The 8,181-nt window shown below is 42.3% G+C and overlaps 1 long non-coding RNA gene across 1 annotated transcript in view; it reads right to left on the bottom strand.

The window, feature by feature from the left end:
- Positions 1-5,419, bottom strand: part of LOC102368606 — a 9,213-nt gene extending 3,794 nt beyond the window's left edge. Inside the window, exons 1-2 of the long non-coding RNA XR_323772.3 lie at positions 4,509-5,419; positions 3,732-3,905 (exon numbers count right to left, since the gene is read on the bottom strand). This is a non-coding gene — a long non-coding RNA (uncharacterized LOC102368606). The remainder of the gene's footprint in view (positions 1-3,731; positions 3,906-4,508) is intronic.
- Between the last annotated feature and the right edge of the window lie 2,762 nt (positions 5,420-8,181).

Here is an 8,181-nt window from a genome sequence, read left to right as displayed (position 1 = left end):
TGGCGGGCTGCTGCTCCAGTGAGCAGCCAGGAGGCGGGTGCCCCTTCGCGGATTAACTAAACAACACACTATACATGTACACACACACTATACACACACGTACATTACACATATACGCACACTATGCATACACATGCTATATACACATATGCTATACATGTACACACACACACACTATAAATATACGCTACACACGCACACACACACACACACACACACACACACACACCCCCCAGAAAAGAAGACCCTGAGGCCACCAGCTCATTTCCTTGTCCATGACTTCGGTGGCTCTGCAGGTTTGCCCTGGAGCAGTGGTTTTCAGCCTATGGTCCACAGCTCCTAGGGGTCCACAGATGATGTCTAAGGGGTCTGCCAAAAATGACTATGATCAATCAAAAGTATGTGAATACCCACGCTTACAATTCAAAGGGGTCTGCACCTCCATTCAATTTTTTTAGGGGTCCGCAAATGAAAAAATGCTGAAAACCGCTGCCCCAGAGTCTAAACTCTGTTTTGAACAGCAGAAAGCCAGGGTTAAAGTTATGGCTGAACACAGAACTAAATTGTACCTAGCTCATACCTAGGGGGAAAAATAACTAGGATCTAGATAAAAGTGCCTTGCCACAGGCAGTACCACAATCCTTCAGTGGGCCTCATGCAGAGTGGAGTCCACATTTCCTTCCTCAGGCACTAGGTTGAAATACCAGGTTCAGTCTGGGCATTCACTGAGTGGCACTTTCATGGCATGAGCAATTCAGCTGGCAAATGTGCTGTGGCTTTTATAGTAGCATTTTTCCTACTTTCCTTAAGTACTGTAAAAAACCCAAGGCTTTGGGCTGATACCTAAAAAGTGAAATAGATTCCACTACATTGCTCTTATTTACAATAATACATGACTCAGTTTAGATTACAGTGGACAAAATAGAAGGATTTAAACCATCCCCACAAATTAATCAAAGTGCAATGCACCTAATAGAAAGCAGCTCCAACTTTTGAACGTGCCTGATCCCTTGGAAGTATGAATCTACCTTGCTAAACAGTCTTCACTTGCAGGAGTTTGGATGTGATTCAAGGAGGGTTCGTTTAGTTTTTCTGTAATTCTCTTTCCCAATCCCAGAATGCCAATTCAGATCTGATTTCTGAGAAACCAGCAGTGGAAGCCCTTGATGCAATGATTACAAAACACACATTACTGTGGGCCAAGTGATAAACAGATGATGAACTGACACAGAACAACAGACCAACGTGGGAACATCAGGATGCCGATGCTGGAAAGACTTGTTCTTGGAACTCAGAGAGGCACAGGCAGCACACCAGTGTGGCTCTTTCCTATAAACATGTCTGCAGTGGTCTTGTCAGTCAGGCTTTAAAAGTTTGTCCTAATAGTTAGGTTCATGTTTTTGCGTCATAGGACAGTGCATATTCTCAGTGTGATGTCTAGAAAGACTGGGTCTTCTGCAGTAAAAAAGCAGGACTAACATTCCAGATTTGCCTCCTGTTTTTACCTGTATCACATGAATTCAGGCTGGTCATTCATGTGTTGTCATTATTTGACACTGCTTTTTGGTGCCTGGTGCAAGATTTCTTGGGCTTTCAGAGATGCAAAGCACCTGCAGTTCTCATGGGTGAATTTCCTTTACAGAAAGATGTGCCTAAATAACCACAGCAGTATCAGAGATTTCATGTTTGGCACTAAATCACTAATTCTCAAATGATGGTACACTGATTCTAATAATGTTTATTTAAAATACAGTATCATAATAAAAAAAAAAAAATTCTAACTATGCTGATTAAAATCTCCAAGAAGTGTTAGATAGACTACATCTTAAAACCTGAGAAACATTAAGCTGGATAGTACATACTTTTAACCAACATGATGAGTCTGAAAGGTGAGATGCTGCAAGTCAAATACATTAGTATTTTATACAAAATCATGATTTACCTAGCCCTTTACTAAATTGCATGTGCTGAATATGGCATAGAGTATGCAATTTATTGGGATACTTAAATCCATCAATATGCCAGGTTTACAAATAAATCAACAATGCCCTAAAGAAATATCAAATTCCTACCTTGCAGGAATATATTCAGATTTCTTGACTACCATATTCTCTCTCCCTTTAATTCCTTTAGAGATTTTCATCTGAAGATCTAATCAGGCTTTACTATTAAGTAAGCCTCCCAACATCCTTGCAAGAGATTTTCATTATTATGATTACATGGATGTGTAAACCAAAATAGACACAACCGTTCTGTGACATGGTTTGCACAAAGCCCATAGCCGAATCTGGAAGAGAAGCCAGGGGTTTCCTAATGGTGTGCATGTAAACAAGCAGTGGGCAAGCTGCCTGAGTAAGGAAGACAGATTAATTTGTGTAATTGTTACACATTAACCGTTTTGCACATTTTGCTTAGGCACTAAACCTAGACCGTTACGAATACGTCATTGTATTCCTCTGAACTGGTAAACGAAGGGTAAAACTTCCATTGATTTTAATATGAGTGGGATTGGGACCCCACTTCTAAATTTCTAGCAGTAGTTTACAAGATTCTGTTTCTGACCTACAATTGTTTATGCAAATAGTTTGGAATGAAAAAAAAACATAGGCTGGGCCCATCTTTTTGCCTGCTGAAGTCAACTGGAGTTTTCCCACTGATATTTTATTAGTACAGCATCTCAACATATGTGTGTCTTACAAGATAACAATAAATAGATATATTCTCTACCCTGAGATATTTAAATTAGGGCCTGGGACAAGATGCAGCATATGAGAATAAATAAAAAAAAACAAAACTGTGGTGGAGAGGGAACGGCTAACATGCATGTCTTGAGATGCAGGCAGAGTGTTTTTGCAAGCTAGAGAGGCATGGAAATAGAGGCTAGATGTAGAAAGGAGTAACTTGGAATGGAGATGCAAGGTGTAAGGAAGGTCTAGGATTTAAGAAGATAAGAATAAGATACAGTGGGGCAGATATAAAATCACCTACTGGCAGTAAGACAAGAGAATAGGCAAGCAAAGGTAGAAGAGTCTGCAGTCTGTAGGATATCCGGGCAGTACTGAAAGGGACAGACTGCTAGTGTTGAGATCAAGAAGGTGTGGGAGAGTATTTGGTGAAGAGAGCATGGGGACAGAGGGAGGCTTTGAAGATCTGTCCCTATGTTGCTGATGCTTGCAGACAGCAATGGAGATCACTGGCAGGTCCTGCTGGGACACAGGTATGTGAAAGAACAGAGTCAATCCCTTAGCACTGAAATTAGCAATGAAACTATGTTGCAGGTGGCATTAACAATTCAGTCAAATCAACTGACTAGGAGTGAATACAATAGAACAAGAAAAATATTCCCCAAAGTTCAGCAGTAATTTTAATTTAATTTGAAATTAAAATATTAGATTCATATACAATTTCTGTAAAACAAAAAACAAAACCCAACTAGTAAAAAGAAGAAATAAACTAACCTTCTTGCTCTTCCAATTGCTTTTTCCACACACAAAAATATCCTCAAATGATACTCTAACAAAAATGCTGCTGCTTTATAGCTTAATTCCCATCCAACAATGACTCCAACAAGTGATGTACAATGAATTAGTTCTTACATCAGTTTTTCTAATCTTTTACTTTCCCAGAAACTCATGTTTAAGAAATGATATGTGCATGATAAGGATGGGAAAAAAGAGGATTCAGAAATAAATTGGCTTTTTGTGTGACACCAACAGTCCAAAACTTCTTACCTTTAATAGCACAATTCTTCTAGATGTAAGGCAGACACCTGTCTTCTGACAACATCCTTATCTTTTTTAATGCAAGTAGTCATTTAGTTCTTAGAGGAGAAACTAATGAGGTAGATATGCATTTCTCTGATGGTATGCTGTTTATTTATAAAGAATGCACAAAGTCCTGTTTCCCTAGACACAGTAAGAATGAAAGAACAGGAAAAAGATTATTTTTTCTCAGTATGTAAAGCTTCTTTCACACCAAGCTCCTTGCCCAAAAGCTCTCTCTCTCTCTTAGCCCCCCTCATCCCCCAATACACACACTTTTTTTAAGGGTTACACTATCAGGAGTTTTCTGGAGTGGTCAGAACTTTTTTTGCTCCATCTTGCAGCACACAGAATCATAGAAAATGAGGGTTGGAAAGGACCTCCAGAGGTCATCTAGTCCAACCCCCTGCTCAAAGCAGCACCAGCCCCAACTACATCATGCCAGCCAAAGCTCTGTCTAGCTAGGTCTTGAAACACTCAAAGGATGGAGCTTCCACCACCTCTCTGGGTAATCTTAGAAGCCAATCTAGTTTCCCAATGAAGAGCTAGCTGGCTTCAGAAGCACAGGAGCATTCTAGTCAACATGTGGAAAAGGTCAAGTTTCTTTATTTCAGCTGCAGCCTGAAGGAGATCCAGCAGTACCTGACATCCACTGTTAGGGACTCAGTGTCATGACAGAAAACTCATCAAATCCAAATGTAATTCAGTGAAAGACCAGAGCAGTCTGTAAATACTCTAGTGACATACCTCTTTTACAAAGAAGCTGGTGAAGTACTTGCTGCTGCCATTGATATCAAGTCAGCTGTCCTCACTCATCTGCCTGCTGCTGGAATAATCATAGGGAAAGGAGACTACTTTCTCTGAGGAGTTGAGGCAAGTAGCTCCTGGTATGGAGACTCTGGAGCAGTCTGTACTGGACACTGTCTTCACTGATGGATGTCCTCTGAGTTTTCTGAGGGCTTTGACAGACCTCAGGTGGCCCCATCAGTATATAATACCAAGTTCCAGCTTGATAAGTGCCACCTGCTATTTTCATTATTACTTTTGGGAAAGGAAAGAGGAGGGGGAGAGGGAGGGAGGTATCCCAGTGTGTGGCTAATGATGGTGAAATCAGAAAGTATGGGTACAACTGGCTTTTGTTTAGGGCAGAAACTGCATCAGAAGCCTGCATAATGGTTTGTTGTGCAGACCTAACCCCATGGCTAACAGAAAAAAAATTAAGGCCACAATCTAAACTATCTGATTTCTGTGATTTTTAACAGGCCAATGTTTTGGTGCTGTAGCAAACTGTGTACAGAATGCTTATAATTCTTTCCTAAGAAGTTTTTACACTTCAAACATCCAGGGGCATCACTGAGCCAGTTTTAGGGATATTTTAGCTGCCACAATGTTAACAATTAGCTCCTGAAGCATTTAGATCATAGCTTGTTAATGTGTACAGTCAATAGTCTGTTCTTGCCTGTGGGGGGAGCAGGGAGTAGATTGTTTTTAGCAGAAAAACCTCACACCATGTACAGTTGCTTCAGAGATCATTTGATTCTTCTTTCATCATGAGTTCCTGAAATTTTGTTGCACCAGGAGAAGGGGCTGTGTGAGGGCAAGGAGAAAGTACCTTTACCTTAAGCAGCTTATCAGTGTTAGTCCTCATCTGATTTACTTCTGGGAACTGATGACTGCAAATTTTTCATGCAGAAGGAATTCCAGATGCTGGGTTAAGCTAGTCAGCAGAGCCAACCAGACTGGACTCCTTCAGGAACTAACAAGACCCCTCCATTTATACACGTGGTTGTGTGGTCACAAGGCTTTTCAAAAGCTTCTGCATATACTTTGACGGTGCACCTTCACTGACTATTCCACATCTTTTTTCCATTCTAGGACCTCCAAAATGTTTATGTCCTTGATAAAATGACCACTCTCATAACTAGACAGGAAACTCTGAGTGGTTAAATAGGATCCTTAGACAAGTCTCCCCTCCTTGCCATTGATATTCAAATTGCTGTCCTTTGGAACACAAAAACTCTTCATAAAGCAATTTTTCATACACGAGCCAAAGAAAATGAACTTGTGATCCCATGTTCTGGTGTTTGCTTGACAACTTTCCATCTACAGCCTTTTGTATAGCCAATCTTAGAAACAAAGAGGGATGGGGTAGCAAATATGATAAAACGTTTCAAAATGTAGCTTTGTGCTAGAATTACATTTCTAGCATTTGAAAGAAAGGAATGAATCAAATTTTTCAGCATCCCACTGCAATCACTTCTGGTCTGAAGCAGCTTGGAAGAGACTGTGCCCCCCAAACTAAAATGTGCTGACAGGTGGGTAGTTACTTAGCATATGTGCTGACAATGTCAGTTTACATGGCATTTCTAATTTCCTTGCCTTCTGCTGAGCAGAATCAGTACTTGTGGATGATTTTGGAAACAGCATCATGTTCCCATAAGTCTTCCAATTGTGTGTTCAGCCTCCATTTTACAACAGTTTGGAATGTAATTGAATGTTCTGTCTGGCCACTGTTGTCTGGACATGATTTCATAAGCTGTAGCCAGAGAAGGTAAGTGCATATCTATACCACATTGTTGATTGTGACACTGGGAGAGAATTGGATCTCAGTACCTTGTTCAAGTAAATGCCTGATCTCCTTTGAATCCTGGTATCAGGCACCTTGCATGTGTCACCAGTATTTGCATGTGTAACCCGGGCGGTACTCCAAAAGGTACCCCCTCTCCAATTGAAGGGATCAAAGCAGGTGCACAAGTGCTGTGGGAGATGTAGGGACTCTCCTTCCCCTATAGAGCAGAGCTAGACCACCACTGGGGACTTAACCATATACCTTTTAATGAGGGAACAATACTAGGAACATAACAGGTATAATCAGGGGGTATAGTGGACACTACAATGCCCCAAGGGGAAGGATTCAACAAAGGTTAGACACTTAACAATCATTGACAAAAAGACAGGGTTAACAAAATATAAAACACAAACAGCAGAGCAAACAATACTGGTTGGGGAAATATAAAAGGCACAAAATACAAAATGTCAAAGGACAAAGAAATATAGGGCGTAGGAGAAAACACAATGGCCCCTTTCCACTGCAAGAGGAACTCTTCCTTGTTAGTTCACTCACCCCTAGTCACCAAAGCTGGGACTTGAACTTGGAGCTCCCATGTGGTAGGCAAGACAACTGCCACACAGCCACCAGTGCTGATACTGCTCCAAGCTGCTAGCAGTCTTGACCTTCCTGGAGCCCTGGCCTCACATCGAGCTGCCTGGTCTCTGATTGGAGGAGCTGGAAGCCAAGCCGGGAACCCCTCAGGACGCTGCTCAGATCCTTGCTGAAGTGGGAAGCCTTTCCTGCTGGCCACAGCCTCTTGTAGGGGATCCTGGAGGCTAGCAGGAAGCCTCTCCTGCTGGCCACACGCTGTGCTGCTGAGGGTCCAACTGCTGCCTGCAGGTTCCACTCCTTCAGGCTCTTCTGGGGCAACTGCTTCCGTCCCGCTGGCCCAGCTCTTCGAAGCTACTTCCTCGTGGTCCCTCGCTGGTCTCTCTCCTGAGTCAGCCATGCTGCCCCTTTTATCCCCCTCCAGGTGACCCAAGGGGCCAATCAGGGGACATGAGGGGTGAATCTCTGGGGCCTGATTGGTGAGGAAAGGGAATCCCAAGTCCTCCAATCATCTTTTGCCCTTTCAAAACCCTTGGGATAGGTCACTGCCAGCTAGCCCGTCACACATGCAAGAACTCTCTCCTGTGGTCCACCAAACCCTGTATGACCAGAGGATAATACTCTTTGCAATTAACATATTCATTGGCTTCTTTGTGAGGGCAGACTATGGGTACATGTATGCCATCAATAGCCTGATGCATGATAGGAAAGCCTCTCTTTGCAAACCAGCTATTAGGTAAGGCACATCCCTTATGACTGCAACCCATGGTCAAACCAGTTTCAGTATGGCATCTCATTCTTTTGCTTCTACCACCCCTACAGTTGCCTTAACTATGTCAAAGACCTGTACAAGTCTGGGCTAGCCAATTTCTACATTCCAATAGCAACCTACATTTGTTTTGTATGGGCTTCATTGGCACTATCTTGTGTTATCAGGGGGATGGGTCAAGCTCTTTGCCCAAGTCCAGGAAGGTGTGCTGAATTATCTGGCATTTCTGTAGCTACACGAGTCATACCATGATCCCACCACTCTGTACTAGCTTTCCTGTCCCAGAAATACAGCTCTACAGCTGAGACCCAGGTTGGCAAAAACTGCTATGAAAATTCTCATGCCAAGTGCCAGTCGCATACATGCCCTTCATTAATACATTTTCTCAACGAAAAGCTATCATATGCAATAGATAATGGCTCATTGCACTTTTTCCTTCCTTGTGTCTCAGTGTGCACCCCGTCAATTCTTAACTCAGGGCTGTCCAACTT

This window comes from Alligator sinensis, unplaced genomic scaffold (genome assembly GCF_000455745.1).
Source record: "Alligator sinensis unplaced genomic scaffold, ASM45574v1 scaffold30_1, whole genome shotgun sequence".
NCBI classification, from domain to species: Eukaryota; Metazoa; Chordata; order Crocodylia; family Alligatoridae; genus Alligator; species Alligator sinensis.
This window is presented reverse-complemented; position numbering and strand designations above follow the sequence as displayed.